This window comes from Varanus komodoensis, unplaced genomic scaffold (assembly GCF_004798865.1).
Source record: "Varanus komodoensis strain SLA01 unplaced genomic scaffold, ASM479886v1 scaffold1, whole genome shotgun sequence".
Classification (NCBI taxonomy): domain Eukaryota; kingdom Metazoa; phylum Chordata; class Lepidosauria; order Squamata; family Varanidae; genus Varanus; species Varanus komodoensis.
Window position 1 is genome coordinate 106,427,703 of NW_025335268.1, and position 18,619 is coordinate 106,446,321.

The 18,619-nt window shown below is 42.2% G+C and overlaps 1 protein-coding gene across 2 annotated transcripts in view; it reads right to left on the reverse strand.

The window, feature by feature from the left end:
• Positions 1-5,254, reverse strand: part of SHTN1 (shootin 1) — a 90,966-nt gene extending 85,712 nt beyond the window's left edge. The window contains exon 1 of one of the 2 annotated variants that reach the window (XM_044450387.1): positions 5,221-5,254. The gene's annotated coding sequence lies outside the window, so the exon portion shown is untranslated. The remainder of the gene's footprint in view (positions 1-5,220) is intronic. The other variant, XM_044450380.1, reaches the window with a different exon arrangement.
• Between the last annotated feature and the right edge of the window lie 13,365 nt (positions 5,255-18,619).

Genomic DNA, 18,619 nt, shown 5'->3' on the forward strand with positions numbered 1-18,619 from the left:
GGCACACACCTGGAGGGGGACACTGTGCTTTGGTGTTTCTATGCACATGCTAGAAGTCTTAGGGCCAAAATGGCAGAGCTGGAGTACCTGGTGATAAAGGAGAAGCTAGATGTAGTGAGCATTCCAGAAATGTGGCGGAGAGAACTAATGCGCTGTGGTCATTTCTGGATATGAACCATATAGGAAAGAGTGGAAAAAGTATACTGGAGACATGTTGCCCTCTATGTTATAGAAAGCATGGTGTCCAACAAAAAATTGATAATCTAAGTGTGAAGACTCCTCCACAGAAAATTCCTGGCTCCAAAACTAACTTAGTTGGCAGAGCATGTATGGGAGATGTGAGAGATGTGTTTAAAATTTTGCACAGAGTAGAGAGAAAATGAAGAGAAAAATGTTTCTCTCCCTCTCCCATAGCATTCAAACCTGGGATCATCCCATGAAGCTGACTAAAGAGAAAATAAGGCAGATAAAAGGAAGTACTTCTTCATATGGCATATAATTAAACTATGAATTATAGTTTATTGGCCATGTCCATGGGAAGTGGACACCAATATAGATTATTTTAAAAAAGAGATTAGACAGATTCAGGAGGGAGGCGGCTACCTTGCTGGCTATGTGCAACCTCCTTTAACATAGGTAGCATAATTGCACACCACAGCTGCTGAGAACCCTGAGCAGGAGGAGATCTTGCACAGATCTGCATCCTGTGGGTAGCTGGTTTGCTACCATCTGTGCAAAGCACTTGACTACACAGACCTTTGGCCTGATCCAGGATGGCTTTTCTTATGTTTTTAAGGATGTATGTGCTGACTTTTGTATAAATGCCATCCAGGATTATGGGAGAACATCCAAAATAAGCTATTTGCACAGCAGTCTTGATCTAAGTAACACAATGTGGGGCTGCTGATGGTTTGAAATTACTGTGTAAACAGAGAAGTAGTTTTACTACTGCTATCTGCTCAAACATATAGAGAGAATGGAGTTTCTTATCTGAAATGAACCGGCACAAAATCTGCTGTATAAACACAAGTTTATAGCAGCAACTTGTCTTCCTCTCTTATCAACAGCCTACGCACACATTTTCTCAGGGAAGGGATAGGGCAATGGGAATTGCTTCTGAATAGGCATGTAGAAGACTACACTGTTAGAACCATTTTTGTATCTTCCCCACTAGCATGTACCTATGAACACACCAGGAATGGTGTGTTCATAGATCAGATTGAAGATCCATCTGGTCCTGCTTTCCCTTCCCACAATGGCCAAGCAGCTCTCTCTGGGAAGTCCACAAGAAGGGCATGAGCACAATACCATCTTCGTGCTCATGTCCCCAGCAATTGTTAGAGCAGTGCAACAACTGAACGAGGTTGTGGGCTCTCCCACACTAGAGGCATTCACGATGAAGCTGGGCAGCCATCTGAAAGGGATAACTGGGAGTCCTGCATTGAGTAGGGGTTGGACCCAACGGCCTTCATGGTCCCTTCCAGTGCTATATTCTGTGAGTCTATGGACTGGTCCAGTATTCCTGCCATCTGCACCACAGCAGCATGAACCTCCCTGAAGGTGGAGTCTGCCCCTTTTAGGGAGAAAGGAAGGAGAGGAATTCCATTGGAATCAACTCCTGACATGGACAAGAGCTAACTCCACATCAGAGGGATCATTACTTTGATAGAGGCTACTTGTTAGTAACTTTTTTATTTAAGATTACATCAGCCTAGTTCAATAAAGATTTCTATTTCTATAAGTCTTCATCTGCTGGAAAGGGAAAAGAGGAGAGATATGCTCACAATATAGGGGAATGTTTATACCTGATTTAGTCCAGGGACTCTCACAGATGAAGACTTTAAGGTGCTCTGGGCTTGCCTCTGCAGGATTTCTTTGGTTGCCTACACAATGTCTCCTGCAGTCATCTTATGTTCCCTTACTCATTGCTGTGTCTGCCTCTTTTCATTCTGTATTGTGGGGATATGGCTGTGATGTTTAACATGATGTCACTGGGGCCATGTTCCGATGACCCTAGGACAGCCTGAAGTGGCACTTCTCCCTTGTTCAAAGCCAATTGTACCTTCTCCTCTTTCTGATGCTTCTCTAGCAAATAATTCTTTGCTTTATCCTTCCACCCAAAGACACACACACACACGCACACAAATACATGAAGCGCAGGGCAATTTTCTTTATACATGTGCACATGCACACACATCCATGAGATTTAGAGAAAACATATTTGTGTAAAATTTGCAGTTGTATTCCAGGAAGTGCCGAGATCTAGAAGATCAAAGGTTAACTGCTGTGGCTTCTTCCATACTTTCTGATTAATGTTTAAAGTAATGTTTTTAAAAACTGAAGCTTGTTTTCAGAGCCAAGTCAGCTTTTGGCTGCACTGCATCACTGTTTCTCACCTACCTGCTACCATTTTATCTAGTTCATAACTTCTGGGGTAATCTCAAGGTGGAAGACCCCAGCTGCAGAGTCGGGCAAGAGCAGAATATCAGCTCTCATCCCATTCAAAAGGCTACTTGTGCTGGCCTCCCAAGGAAATGTTTTGGAGAGTGGAGAGGAGTCAGTAATGAGACAGCATGGAGGGCTGGTGGGCTCAGTGGAGGAAGGGGATGTTGCTGTTACAGCTGAAGAGAAGTAAACCTGGGGCCAGCACTGTGTTTATTTAAGTCGAAAACCAGGGTGGTGGAAGCTGGAGAAATGAACTTTTGATCTTCCAGAACTGTGAACAAATAAAAAGTGTTCCCTGCACAAAGTAGTGGGAAGGAGCAGCAAAGGGAAGGGTGAGCTTTGGTTACATCTGGTCATTCGTCACACACCAGTGTGGACAGAACCCAGAAGGGTGTGATACCACTGTCTTCTGACAGTGTGGAAAATCCACATCAATTCTACTTGCAGTTTACAGTGGAAAAGCAGTAACTGATGGTGCTAGGAATCCTGTTTGGAAAACCCCTGGATGATCATCTCTTGATGGCGCTCTTGTACTTACCAGCAATGAATGGCTCGTTTTCCTTAGGCCAGTGGGTGGGGCCAAGGAGCCCTTTCCCCTTTTTACTGCTGACCCAGGGACACAAGCAGTTGAAAGATCTGAAAGTTCTTTCTGACAGGGAGGAAGAAATGCGCTATCTTCAGCTACTCCATCGTCTGACTGACTGAAGGGCCAGGATATCCTCTATCTTGGAAATTCAGACCTAACAGCAAGCCACAGATAGTATAAACTGTAGCTTGCAAACTGTGATTTGTTATCCTGCTTTTCACACAGCATGGCTTATGTAGTCACTTTAATTAGGCCAATTACTCATTAAAACAGAGGAAAGAAAATAATAAATTTATACAGGTGTTGCTTCAGGTTTGTCTGTGAAGAGCAAAAAATTAAAAGGAAAACCAAATAAATTTTTTCATTTGTTTATATGTCAATGTATTGCAAAGAGCTATCAGGGTAGTTCATAGACTTTCCAAGCCCAAGTTCTTAACCTACCAGAGCCCCCTTTTTTAAAGCAAAATAAGAACTAGGGCTGGGGTCGCTTTACTTGCTCCCTTTTATTTTATTTATAATTCAGTTTTCTATACCACTTTCACAGAGATATCAAAGTGATGAAATACAAAGGCATCAAAACAACAGTAAATATAGCAATAGAATAGCACAATACAAAATTAACCAGCAGAAAAATGCACTCTCTACTGGATGTTGCAAGCCATGGCTGGCTGAGTCACAACTCAAGAAGGTCTGTGTGAAGAGATGAGTCATCTGAGGAACAGAACTGTGGGGGCCTATTTAATACCATTTGGTAAACCGTTCCAGAGAAAGCAGCTGCAATGCTAAATATTCTACTGCAAGTGCACCTGAGGTGAATTCAGGAGAGTATGTCACCTTCTGAAGTATTCCCATTGATAATCGCAGACTGGGCAGGGACATAAAGTGTGAGGTGCTCTCTACCAGAACCTGGCCCAAAGTTATTTAAAAATAACACCCAGAACTCAATTCAGTAACTTAATGGCAGCCCGTGCAGTTATTTCGGCAAGGCTAAGAGGCCCAGGGGGCAGCATCAGTGTTGCATTCTGTACCAGCTACAGTTTCCCGACTAAGGATAGCCCACATGTATAGCACATGAAAATAAATCAATCTTGAAATTACCAGTGCCTGTGCCAGCATGGTATCAAGGAACAGCAACAGCCATAGTTGGCATACCGGTGCTCAAAGGACTACTTGCTTCTGAGGTCATCTCAGCCTCTGGTGACAAGAATGAATCCCACAGTCCCCCTCAAAAGCACAACTGCTCCATAACGGGAGAGTAACCCCATGAAGCACTGGCAACTGCTATTTTCTGGACCTACATCTCATCCAACCACAGTGCTTCCATCTTGGTGGGATTCCGACTCAGTTTTATTGACTTTTATCTAGCCCACTGCCTCCAAGCACCGGTCAAGAGCTTGCAGAGCCACACCTGATTCAGGAGCTGAAGAGAAACAGAGCCAGATGTCATCTGCATTCGGTGACACCTTGCTCTAATGCCCAGCATAACTGTTGCAACAGCTTCACAGAAGTGTTGAATAGCACTGGGGATTAAATGGTGCCGGGGGGCACTCCATAGTACAAGAGCCCGGGGCTGAGGTGCACTCCCACACCACTCTGAGAGTCTCATAGTTAGAAACAGAACCAGTACAGTACAGCACCCGATACATGTCCCACAGAACCAATCTAAGACGATAGCATGAGTGTATCAACAGCCACAGTGACTGAGAAAGAGAAGCAGGGTTACACTCCCTGCTTGAAGGGCATTAAAGAGGGTGATCTCCTTTTCAGAACTGGATATGTCAATTTTATCAGTTAATAATCAGTAAGTACAACATTGTGTGTATGTATGTAATTCATTTTTATACCACCTAATAGCCAAGGGTCTTTTAACAAAAGTTAAAAACTCACAAGCAAAAATTAACAGAAGACAAGACCACAGCAATTGCAACTGAATCATCACAGAGGCATAGCAATACAGGATAAAATGCAATATTAAAACTAAAGTTAAACTGTTAAAATGCTGGGAAAATAGAAATATTTTCACTTGGTACCAAAAATAAAAGAATATTGAGTTGTGGTATCTCTAGGTAATCCCATTTCCATACACATGATGAAAGTACTAAGCAAACTGGTGGCAAACAAATATGTATCAGTAATTTCCACAATCCAGGTGGATTCAAATATTACGAAATACAAAAACAAGCACAAACCTCTTCTTTTGTTTTCTTATTTTCTTCTCTTAGATCTTCATATTCACCAATAGCTACAAAAACAAACAAACAAACAAAAATTAAACTGTTTTATTAACACTCTTTGTAGAAATCCCATGATGGATTTTTACTAGTACATAAATGTTACAACTGCAAAGATTTTCACATGGTAATTGCCTATTAACTGTATCAGCTGTGATCAAAGTTACTGCATCAGAAGCCTGTGTTCGGGGATTTTTGTCCCATGCTGTTAACCTGTTGCAAGCGATGAGGCTCATGCAAGGTTCCACCCAACCCCACATAATTTTTACCTTCTACATGAAACAGCTGGAAGAAGCTATCAGAGGTTTGGTCCAAAGTCTCAACAGTACTGGCATGCCGCTTGGCTCCACCACTTATTTCCATCTATATATCCCAAAAAAGACACTGACCTTATGAACCAGTTTCTGGAGGTTGTTTGGCATGGGCATGGGTAAACTTAATTCAGGGAATATAACGATACTCTGGGTTGGGAACCCAACTACTCCAGTTGGAGTTTGCCTCTTAAATGGGGTTGCTCTTTGTCTGAAAGGCCAAGCGGGAGTCCGGGGGTGTCCCTGGCCTCTGGGGTAACAGGGGAAGCCCCAGTAGCTGCAGTGTCCAGGAATTGTGGCTCTATTTTGAAAAGATGAAACTTGCCTCAGTTATCCAAGCACCAGTGATGTGTTGTACGTGGTATTGCCTTCAAAGATCTTTCAAAAATTTAGCTGGTACAGGATGTGGCCACCCAAGTGTTGGTGAGCACAGGGTAAATAAAATCATATACTGATAAAGTGTTTTACAACACCAGCAACAGTTGTCCTTGTGTTTCCAAGCCCAAAGGTCTGCTTGTGACCTTTTAAGCTGGGCAGTTTTGGACTAAATTGAGGAACTACCTTTGCCGATATCAACCTGTCTACATTTTAATATAAACCATCCTGAGATTTTGTAAGCAGTCCTGAGATTTTGAATAATAGGATGGCATACAAAAGCTAATAATAATAGTAGTAGTAGTAGTAGTAGTAGTAGTAGTAGTAGTAGTAGTAGTAGTAATAATAATAATAATAATAATAATAGATAGATAAAATGAGCTAGAGAGATCCTTCTTATTTACCCACATAAGAGAGTCAGGTAGGTGAACATACAAGAGAAAGCCTTTACTGTAGTGGCCCCATTCTTCTTGAATAAGTAGTCGCTGTCAGACCCCTCCATTTTAAGAAAACCCTGAAACAGTACAGTTTTACTCTGGTCTTTTCTGGATTACGTTTTATCAAACTGGTTAGTGGCTGGAGTTGTCAGTCTCATGCTTTATTCTATGCTGGTAGTGTTTGCTATTTTTGAGAATATTTTCTGCTTTTGCCATTTTTCTTGTGTTTCTACTGGATTTATTCTGCATTTATTCTGCAGGCCAAAAAGTTTAAATAAAATCAATCAATCAGTCTCTCAGGAGGGCTAAGGGAATAAACTTAAAGTTGACATTATATTTTCCACTGTTTATATTTGTGCCACACTGTTGCAATGCTACTTAGCATTTATACAGCATTTAAAATATTTTGATTTACTTTAGCTAAATAACTCATAATAACAATTCATGAGAAAATTCTTTTAATATTTCTGACTTTTCCAGGAGCATGGATCAAAATGAATCCAGATGTAGGGTGAACAATGGAAAAAAGGAGAAAAATAAAAATTCTGTCAGTATGGATGATAAAATAGTACCGAAAAGAAGGGCACTGTTAAAACCGCACACATTTTGGAATTAGGAACATCTTCCATTCCTCAGGCACTCATAATGAAGGACACATGCAGACTACAGCAAAAGTTTAACAAATAGTAACAGTGAACAGACATTCCAAAGGCCCAAAGAAACCTGTAAATTATAATTCTAGAGCTGGGGGTCTTACATGCTAATATTTCCACAGTTCTTTGAGGAAAATCATATCAGTTTATGAGAACATAAGAAAAGGCTTGTTGGTTCAAACCAACAAGCTATCTTGTCCAGGCCCAGACAAACTTTGGGGGCTCTGGTACGTACTGTCCTGGGCACCCAGTAGATGCTTCCCGCAGGAGCTGTCACAAAGGTCAAGTAATCTGAGTTCCAGAGAGAGGTGAGGTCTGAGACTCAACACATTAAATAACTTGTTTAAACCTTCAGTTTTGAGGGCCGACCAAAACATTTTGGTCTCGTATCAGGGTATTGTAAACATTAAAACCCTGTGTTTTGTTGTTCTTAGCATAAATTGTTTAATTGTTAATTGTTAATATTATTGTTAATAAATATTATTTATTTATTTTATTATTTGGCCAGGTCAACTCAAATTATATTGTTTTATATTGTGATTTATTTATTTATTGTTGTGAGCCGCCCCGAGGCTTCGGCGAATGCGGTGGCATAGAAGCTTCCTAAATAAATAAATAACTCAAAAATAAGAGTGAGGCCAGTTTCACATGCAGTTTTTACACTCAGAATTGCAAGTGCACATAAACCAGAATATTTGAAAATCACATATGCAAAGTCCAAACTTGTTAGCGAATTTAATAAGACGTGCAATATTACACATTATCAGGTGAAAAACCTGCAAACTACATATATGCAGGTCCTTTTAAAATGTCTCTGTCTGCCTTCATTCTGCATTTGGGAAAACATACACAATTTCATTAAATACTAAAATTAAGAACCAAATGGTACTGAGAAACTAAGAATGTATCCAAAAAATATTTTATTTATTTACACCATTAAACAATAGCACATCCAAACTGAACTCACATGCTGTATATTACCCTAAGGACTATTGCTCACAACCTCGCTCTCAAATTTCTAATTAGATGTGTAAACATCAGCTTTACTATTCAAGCTGAGCACATACCCTTCTGTTTAGTAACGGTGTAGTACTGAACTATATGCACTCGAATTCGCTGTAATAGCAAATCATGGGTGGAGTTAGGCCTTCAAGTAGCCTTGGCTTTATTTATTTTTTTTTAAATTTTTGTGCCATGTTTTCACCTCTGAAAAGTGTGCATGACTATTATAATACTGGTATAACTGAGGTCTGGCTCCCCCCGTCCCCCCCACACACAGTGAGCTTGATGAGAAAAAGGTCTACAATAAATATAACATTGAAAGACAACTTATTCATATCATCCACACAATGGTTTCAGTAGGCTCATTTGACATATTCAGCCGCAAGCGATGTAATTATTTATTATAAAGTTTATATGTCATCCTTCAAATATTCTTTTCTAGATCAGTTTTACCTCAATAAAATGTAACATTAAAAACGATAAACTATAACAGCATAAAAGCTATCAAATACAGAGAAATGAAGTGATTACATGCAAGTTTGAATTTACAATGTAAACTCAGTGATCTACTTTTACATGAAAAACAGGTCAGTCTTTAAACTACTAGTTAAGAAAATTATCCGGAGACCATTTTCATGAATGATTAAAGAGTTGTCACTGATTCCAAGATGATTCTTGTACTTATGCCTTCTGACCACCTTTTAAGTTTTTTTCTACTAAGATAACCCTATCCTATGTTCCAAACATCTACTAATTATTGATGCACTTCATAAAATATTTACAAAAGGTAACCTAGTATGAAATGAGAAGTCAAAAGCAAGAAGTTCTACAGAGGATTAAGCAAAGCAAAGCAACTACAATAGTTAATGGCTTTATTTCAATGACAGAGGCTGTAGTCTGATGCACCCCCATCTAGGGGTGACTCCTACCAAATTCAACTGAGATGTGCTTCTTAACAGACAAAAATAGAACTGAGCTGTCAGAGTACTAATAATGAGGAGAGCAGCCAATAACAAGTGATCTAAAGCCCTCATGACCCAAGTCTATAAGTGTATAATGCAAGTGTCTACTAAGAATTTCTTCACAGTTAAGGACAAAACTAATTTGAATTAACTAATTCTGGTAATTTATCCTTGCTTTAAAATGTAAGAACTACCTCGCTGAATGAGATCAAGGTTCATTCATTCCAACATTTTTTGCATGAATCCGAAAACCAGAAGGTCCTAGGTAGTCTGAGAAGTATAACATGGTCCATCAATAGACTATTGGCCAATATTTCGTTCACCATGTCCTACCTAAAACATTAGTAAAGGCACTTATAGTGTCCATTATTTTAGCTCTCTCCAAAACCTGCAGAGCCACTGGGATAGGGAGGTATGTGTGGAGTTTCAAAGAGTAAAACAAGATAGTCAGCCTTTCTGGGCCTGGGCGCACATTTGGCAATTACAAAGACTGTTCTGGATATTACCTCAATGTGGCTGCCATGGGAGGCATGGCCAGTCACACAAGACAAAGCAGTTCAAAAGAGAAAAAGGTAAAGGGAGGCTCTGGGCCCAACACACCACCTTTTAAGCCTCATATTCAGCACCAACAGAAACCTATTTCACAGAAGGCAAACCCTTTCCCCTCTCCTTCCGCTTTGCCAGCCAACTCGTTACTCTCACTATCCCACTTGCTTTCTGAATCACTACCCATAAATAAACTCTTTCTCAAAGTGAGTTCTTTAAAATAATGTGCCAAGATTTCGACATTTAGTGGACACCAAAACAGGTGAATGGGGCTAAATGTCTTTGATGCTAAGAAATCACCCTATTCCTTGTCATGAATAAATTGGACATGAGCAAATGAAATATCTTAAAATAATATAGAAAAATGTATGACATTTTAGAAATCTTATGCAACCATTCACACAAAGACGTAATGGGGGCCTTTGGCCGTTTTCATGGGAGACACAATAGCATGTCAAACAGCTCCTATGGCTGAAACTAAATGTAACGAAACCCGCGTGATAACCATATTCAGGCATTTAGTTGAACAGGTGAGTGACTGTAGGCATGACTTCACCTCCGCCTACCATATCACTGTGCTGTGTTCATGACCAGCCCTGAGTACATAGATATGAAATGATATCTGAGTATGTACGCAAACCTTCACACTGAATCTATGAACATTAGGAGTAGACAGATGGAGCAACTCCGGGTGTAGGACTTTTCAGGTCTTTTTGGTGGCTGCTACCAGACTGTGCAGCTCTTTCCCAAGGGATGTCAGCTCCCTGTCCATGATCCTTCTACTGGTAAGCAAAGGGCACTTTATTCAAGAAGGCCTGTTCAGCTGGGCACTGGTTTCTCTATTAATTAAATTTATATCTCACCCTTTTTCCTCTCAAGGAACTCAAGCTGGATTACATAATTCTCCTCCTCCTCTCAATTGTTATCCTCACAACAACCCTGTGAAGTAGGTTGGGCTAAGAGTCTGTTACTGGCCCAAACTCACTCTTTTGGCTCCATGGCTGAGTAGGGACTAAAACCCAGATCTCCTGAGTCCCACTCCTGGATTCTTAACCACTACACCACTCTGGCTGTCAGTAATAGTTAAGTTTAATTGATTTTAATGTACTGTTTTATTCAATTCTAAATGTTTCCGTAAGCTACCATGAGTGCTATTCGGTAGAAAATAGTACAAACAAACCATACTGGACTGGTACACACACCCATGAATTCCCTATCCAGTTTGGCCATCACATGATTGAATGGGGCTTCCTTAGCCATGAGCACAGGTCTTTTTGTTCATACGGAGCCAGTGACCATGGCCACACTTGACCACATTAGAGTCGCACAGAGACATGGAGGGATTAATCTTTGTCCTCTCATGCGGTTCCAGTCTGGGTTGGGAACTCCATTCCTGCTGTTTGCCTGGGAACAGGATGATAGGAGTTCCAGTATATGCAAAGGCCTGATGTAAAGGACTCTGAATCGGGACCAGAACAGAATGAAGGGTTAAGTCCCCCCTAAGCTGCATACTAAGATCCCAATCTGTAACATAATGCCCAAACTCAGCATTTGAGAAATCCTATGCTTAAGGGAAAGCCAGATGATTTAACATCATATGTAGTCTGATCTTGTACAAGGAAATGCATAAATTAGTGTCATTTTAATAATTCTAGAACCATTTAAATGATTTCTATCACCTTCTTTATTTTCTTGAAATATGAACACTGTAACATTGAGTTAAATATTAGAATATATCACTAAAAATAATTTCCAATTAAAGATCTGAATTTGTCTGAATGTTACATTTCAACAACACTAACAGTACAGTCCTAAACAGGTTTCCCTAAAAGAAAGTGCCAGTTACTTCAATGGGTCTTGTTCTCAGTAAAGTGCGTACAGGATTGCTTTTATCTACCAGAAGAAAAAATGTATCAGATATTTTACACCACAGAACTTTAACACTGTATCCTTTTATTCAAGGTGGTTTTTATTTTTGTTTGTTTATTTTTACTAAAGGTAAGTCTTTATTGTTTCCACTACTAGGTCCAGGGAAGCCTGTTAAGAAGGCAACATTTTGTATTACTAGACATTAATGGGAAAAAGTAACCAATGGTGGCTCCATATTTGGGTGCACCTGTAATCCCTGTACAATCACAGCCCTCAATCCAATGGGAGCTTAAAGCATCTGCCTGAACATGGGACTATTCTCACTGTATATCTGTTTTATCAACATGGAGAGGTCAGGAGTTGATGAAGAGGGAGGGCGCATGGCTCAAATCCCTGTACACCCTTCATCACTGCAGCTTTCTAACAGATGCAGAGGACTCGTTCGTGTGGGCACATGCCGCAGTTTAAGTTCTTCTCAGTAAAAGTGGCCAATAGGCACATTTTAACAAATCACATGGATCATAATGTAGAATTTCGACAGAGTAAGAGCCCTTTCAGAAAGGAGCAGGAGACCATCGCATCTGGCATGCTGTTTGCCACAACCACAATGGCCAACAGATGCTTCCATGGAGGCCACGAATGGAACATGACAAAAAGAAATCCTCCTGGTTGGGCTCCCAGGTAACCAAGAGGGGCCACTAGTGGCTATGCCCTGAACATCATGTCTTGAGGAGCTGGATGTGACTGGGTTGTAGTTGTGGTTGGATGTGACTGGGTTTGTGCCCCACTTGTTTTAGGGATGCCTGAGAAATTTGTTCCTGTTCACAAAGCATACAAACTTGTCCCATTTGCAACTGAGAGCAGAAATGTAATTCTCAGGAATAACTGCATCTTTAACCATTTTAACAATTTCCAAAACTTACATTCTTCTTCAAAACTGAGTACTTGCCTAAACAAAGGCTCACACGTGCACGTGTGCGCGCAATGCCCATCACATTTTCATAGTTTAGCCTATGGGGAGAGGGCAGATTTTCATATTCAATTGGGAAAATGCACACTTTTAAAAAAGCAGTATCTCCCCAGTTGAAAAAGCATACTTTTCAAACCATCAAAAAACTCTTGGGAATACAAACAAGGTAAATAGAGCTTGAGGAGGAATTCAGAAAATCCCAAGAAAGCTTGAGCATCATATGCTCACAAACCTGAATTGTGGGCTTTTAACAAGCACTTGGTTAACAACTGTGGGAAGAGAATGCAGAATCGCACAGGCCTTTGGTCAGATCCTGGATAGTTTTTTCTGTGTTCTCTACTAGGAGATTCCATATTATTCCGTATTACTTCATCTCATTATAACCAAATTTTGGGACTATATTATGTGAAGTAAATGAGAAGTAGAAAGCAGCACTCAGAAGGGTTAAAGCTTTCTTTCTTTGTTCAATGCCTTCTAACCATATTCATAACTTTCCTACACTAGAGAGCAGAAACTTTACTTGTGATAAGTATCCTTATAGAAAATGAACTTCACCAGAGCACTTGCCTTAAGTTGCCAGTTGTCAAACAAAAAGTAGAATAAAAGCATTTAAGCGTGAGTTATAATACAATTTCATGCTCAATTTGTGGTTATGATTTCTTTTTATTTATTCTTTTCAATGTAGTCAATAGAAAGATGAGCATCCTAGATACAAAAACCACTTGGAGCTTTATTGGAAAAGCAAAGCAACCCACCAAGGAGTCTGACCACATCCAAACAGAAGCCAGAAATTGCTCAGATTTAAAACCACACAAAGAAATTCTTCAAAGTTTTGAGTTGAAGTCTTGTGTGAAGATCAAAAGACTGATTTACATAGTTAAATCAGTATGTAGAAGGTACAACCTTTCCCCATTTTTAAAGCTAATGCAGCAAGTCTAACTCAGATCTTAAAATACTTTACTGCCCACCATGCTAGGGTTTGGATCCAGATTGATGACCTGGACCTAATCTAGAGTACAAATGCTGAATGCTGATTTAAATACCTTTCTGTTCTGGGCTCAGGGCCAGCAGAAGACCTCTGGCCACTTGAGGATGAAGTGAAAAGTCTGAGCTGCCGCATGCTGCCGCTAGGGGAGGGGAAGCGCAAGTTCCTGCATGCCACCACAAGGGCGGGAGCTGGGCAGTGCGAGCCGGTGCACACTAGTGCACAAACTATTGACTCAGTACCTCACTCCAAAGAGTCCTTTCTCAGAGTGAAGCAAGCAAGAAGATGGCCAAGGAGATCATCCACACAGGGCAACTCACCTAGTAATGCCAGGTTCAGAAAAGGGCCCCTTTAGGCGGGCAGCTGCTGTGAAGAGTGTGCTGGGTGCTCTTCTGCTGGGGTCAATATGGCTCTGCACAGTGGCTGACTACCTATGCTACCAGCTGAATGGCGACAAAATGGGCCAACCTGGAAGAGGGCTTGGATGGGTGGCATCCTGAACAGAAGCATTCCACATTACAAAATTTGTTGCAAGTCCCACTTGTATAGATTGTTTAACACAGAGAGGTTTTTTAGCATAGGGAATAGCTCAATGGAAGCACAAATGCTTCTCCTGCAATTTTAGTTATGTTGTGAGCCGTCCAGAGACGCAAGCAATTGGACGGCATATAAATTTTATGGATAAATAAAAGCTCCCAGAGTCAATTTCAAGCATTTCCAAGTAGGGCTGGGTCAAACTCTTGCATGAAACTGTGAAGAGCTGCTGCCAGTCAGGGGGTGGACCATTGATCTGATGTGGCAGAAGGGCACTCTCTGTGTCCCTAGCACCTGATGGCGACCACAGAGACCAGAAGCCACATGGTGGTCACTTCCCAGTCCAGGTCGTGCCATCAGCACATGCATCGCCTACTAAGAGATTGGCAACATGGGCTGACAGTGATGCACGGCTGGAAATCATGATAGGTGCAAAGAGATGGACTAACTCTTATGGCACAAATAGTAGGAATGAATGTTGAGCACAATGTTCTACTGATTTATTCCATGTTCACTCTCTCCTTTCTCCAAGGAGCACATCCTTTCTCTCCTCTCAATTCTGTCCTCATCGCACCCTGTGAAGTAGGTTATGAGCGCACAAAGAGAGAATAAGCGGTCCAATATTTCTAGTCCTAGTCCAGCACTCTAACCTCTCCCCTATACTTTTTAAAGTCATGTGTGATATATATTGCTCTATGTATGATAATGCATCAGCTGGGACATTTTGCAGTTTTTCATGGAAGCAGGACAACTTCCAGATTACAGTGATTTTCCTTATGTTATTTTCTTAGTAAACCTGACTTGCTTTTCAACTTTGAAGGATTGTTTGCTTTACATTGGGAAACAAAGCTTCTTTGTAGAAGAAGGCACAAAGCATGCTACAGAGTTTTATCCTACCTTCCACTAAAATTCACAAATTGTCTGGGATCTAACCCTGTCCCAAAACCAGACAGAGCACAACTGGAGCAGATGGTGGCACTTTATTAAATAATCAGTTTGATTTACAGGTCAATCCGTTATTGAAAAAGACGAGGGGAGTGGCAACTCCGAGCATTTTTCTGCAGCGTGCGCCAAGCAGAGACACTAGGAAAACAGAAAGCTTTTCACACGGAATCAGAAAAAACGGGCTGGGGAGAGCCAAGCAGGCCCCGGCGCTGGAGCCCCTCTGCCCGTCCGCTCGCAAGCGCTGCCTCCGCGGCCCTTTCCATTCCGTGCCGAAGCCGACGCTGCGACGCGGGCTGACCCCTCCCCACCTCCTCAGGCGGGGCGTCACCGGCGTCTGGCTGCTGCTTCGGCACTCCGCTTGGTCGCTCCTTCCCGGGCTCGAGCGGAGCCATCCCCGGCTCGCAGCGAGGGCTCGTGTGCGGCAGGAAGGTCAAAAGGCAGCCGGGTCCGCGCGGGTTTTGTCTGGCGGCGCGGCAGCGGCTGCGGAACCGGGGAGCGGCCGCTGCCGGCCGTGCGCGCTCGGATGCCCTTTCTCCGCGGCTGGGCGCCGCCGGCGCGCTGCCCTACGCCAGGGCGGCCGCCGCCGCCTCCTGCGCCTCGCCTTGCGACCTTACCTTGCTCTTTCAGGCTGCTGATCAGCTCCAGCTGCTTCTGCTCCTCCGAGCCGCTCATGGTGCCTGTTTCGCCCGGGAGCCGCCGGCGGCACCGCCACCCGGAAATGGCACGGCTCCCCGCCGCCCGATCGCGTCAAAGAGGCGCCCGTTTCACCTGGATGCGGGGGGGGGGGCGGACGGAGGGGGCGAGGTTTGAGGCGTGCGCTGGGGGAGATCCCTGGAGCAGCCGCTACTGCACATGCCCGGCCTTCGCTGGGAGCATGTGCGCACGATAGATCTACTGCTGCCCGAGCCGTGTGGATCGTTTTAGGAAGCAGGCAGCGCGGACGGAGAGCAGGGCTGAGCGCTCGCCGCTCAGCGCCTTCCCGGTCCCCACCCCCACCCCGGGTAATCGCTGGTCTTGCGAACCCTGTGGGAACGAGAGGCGTGTCACGATTCCGGGAATCTCGTTTTCCTTTGCATGCCAGCATGAGTAAAAGTCCAATTTGGCAAAGAAAAACTCCTTTCCTTTCTAAACTATAAAAGTTTGGGTTAAAATGCAATTATTTCTACTTCATTAAAGGGCCACTTTTTGCAGACCACAATAAGTATGGCTTTGTTCTGACGTTAAGGCTGCAAATCTACGCCCACTTACCTTCGTCTGAGCGCCCAATCCAATGCGTGTTTAGACACAAAAAATGCTCCAAGTTTTTTGGATGGAGAATGATGGGAGCTGTAGGACTTGCTGTGTCTAAACATGCACAGGATTGTGCCTTTAGCTGACAGAAGCTTGAACTGTGTTCCCCACAGTCTGATAAGATCATTTACAGCGTGATCCTACACATGTTTTTGGTGTAACATGAATAAATCTACCAGTACCATTGAGAATGCTGGTTGCCTGACTGCACGCAAATGATTAAATATCAAAAAACAAAAAATCATGGTCTTGACAAAAAAAACCAAAACCCTGATTATGGATGATAAATCAGTATAAGATTGAGCAGGTTTTCCAGTTCAAATATTTAGGTGTAGTTTTTCAAGCAAATGGCTCCAGGAAGGCCCATGTTGAATGTGTGGCATTAAATGCTCAGAGTAGCTCTTCAGCAGTAGTACAATTTGTGAGAACAAAAGGCATCCACTTTAGCTCTTCAACTATGCTTTGCCAAAATATTAGCTCAATTATTATATGGTTCTCAACTGGGACCATTCCCCAAATGTTCATATAATAGAATGTGTACAATGGAAATGTGTATCATCATGGGGATTGGAATGTTAAAGTAGGAAGAAATGCGAGTACCAGACCATTTTATTTGTCTCTTGAGAAACCTGCATGCGGGTTAAGAAGCAACAGTGAGAACTGGACATGGAACTACTGACTGGTTCAAAATTGGGAAAAGAGTACGGCAAGGATGCATATTGTCACCCTGCCTATTTAACTTATACGCAGAGCACATCATGAGAAAGGCAGGCCTAGATGAATTACCAGTTGGAATTAAGATTGCCCGGAGAAATACAACAACCTCAGATATGCAGATGATACCACTCTCATGGCAGAAAGTGAAGAGCAGCTGAAGAGCCTCTTGATGCAGGTGAAAGAGGAGAGCACAAAAGTTGGCTTGAAACTCAACATTAAGAAAACTAAGATCATGGCATCTGGTCCTATCACCTCCTGGGAAATAGATGGGGAAGAAATGGAGGTAGTGACAGCTTTTTATTTTCCTGGGCTCCAGATGCAGATGGTGACTGCAGCCAAGGAATTAAGATGCTTGCTCCTGGGGAGGAAAGCTATGGCAAATCTAGACAGCATACTAAAAAGCAGAGACATCACCCTGCTGACAAAAGTGTGTATTAGTCAAGGCTATGGTTTTCCCAGTTGCAATGCATGGCTGTGAAAGTTGGACCATAAGGAAGGTTGGGCGCCGAAGAATTAAGACCTTTGAATTGTTGTGCTGGAGGAGACTCCTGCGAGTCCCTTGGACTGCAAGGAGATCAAACCCCATATATTATATAAATATACAGTGCAGTCAGAATATTGTCTATAGTTCTGGTCACCATATCTGCAAAAGGATACTCTAGAGCTAGAAAACACAACAAAAATTATCAGGAGGCTGAAGTTACAATGTTTCAGGCTCTTTTGCTTAGAAAAAAGGATAAATAAAGGAAAACACGATAGAGGGATATGAAACTATGTATTTTGTGAAGAAAGCAGGCAGGACAAAAACTTTTGCCTGTCTCATTGTACTAATAAATGCATGAACCCAAATAGTACAAGATTTAAGAGAGATAAGAGCAATACACCTTCATACCTTGCATAGTTGAACTATGGAATTTGCTACCAGAATATGTAGTGATGGCCACTAACTTGGGCCACTTTAAGAAAGGATTATACAAATGTATTAGAACAATCACAATAGCTTTATATCACATCCAATATCAGGCACAGCATGCCCCCGAATATCAGTGGGAGGAGGAGGGTGCTGGGTTCTAGGTGCTCATCTTCTGCTTGTATGCTTCCCAGAGGCATCTGGCTAGCCACTGTAAAGATCAGATGCTGGACTGGAGAAGTCTTTGGTCTTATCTTATGGCTCTTCTCATGTTCCTATTCAAGCAGAAGAGTGCAGGGATGGTGAGACTATTTATGGAAACTGTAGACAATTATAGTTGCTTGTATCCGCTCTCTTCTGACACAGTAAGCCTTTAAGCAATGATTGTATAGCTCTCAGTCATTTGAATCATTCCTTAGATTTGCACATTAAAGATACTGTGGGCCAGTTTGCACATTTGAACTGGCTGCCTTCTCGATTCCATACTTTCCCATGGGATATGCACTGGAAATTGTCAGCTGAAAGTGTATGGGAAAACTTCAAGGCTGTACATGGAGGCATTTATTTGACTTCCTTGGGTGCAAAAGTCAAAGAGAAATTGCGAAAGTGACTGTAGGCTGTTCCCAAACACAACTTGGCTTGAATGAAATCAACACACCCCAGATATGCTAAGCTGACACAACCAACCCTTAGCTCTGTATAAAGTGACTTGTTTTTCTTCTCTTTCATTCAGTTTTACAGACCCAAGCAGGTAGCAAATACCAGAGATTATATTGACCCTCTGGTTGGCTACCATGCATTTTAGGTTTAATATCAAGTTAAGCCCAAACCAGATTGTGCATGCTGGCTCC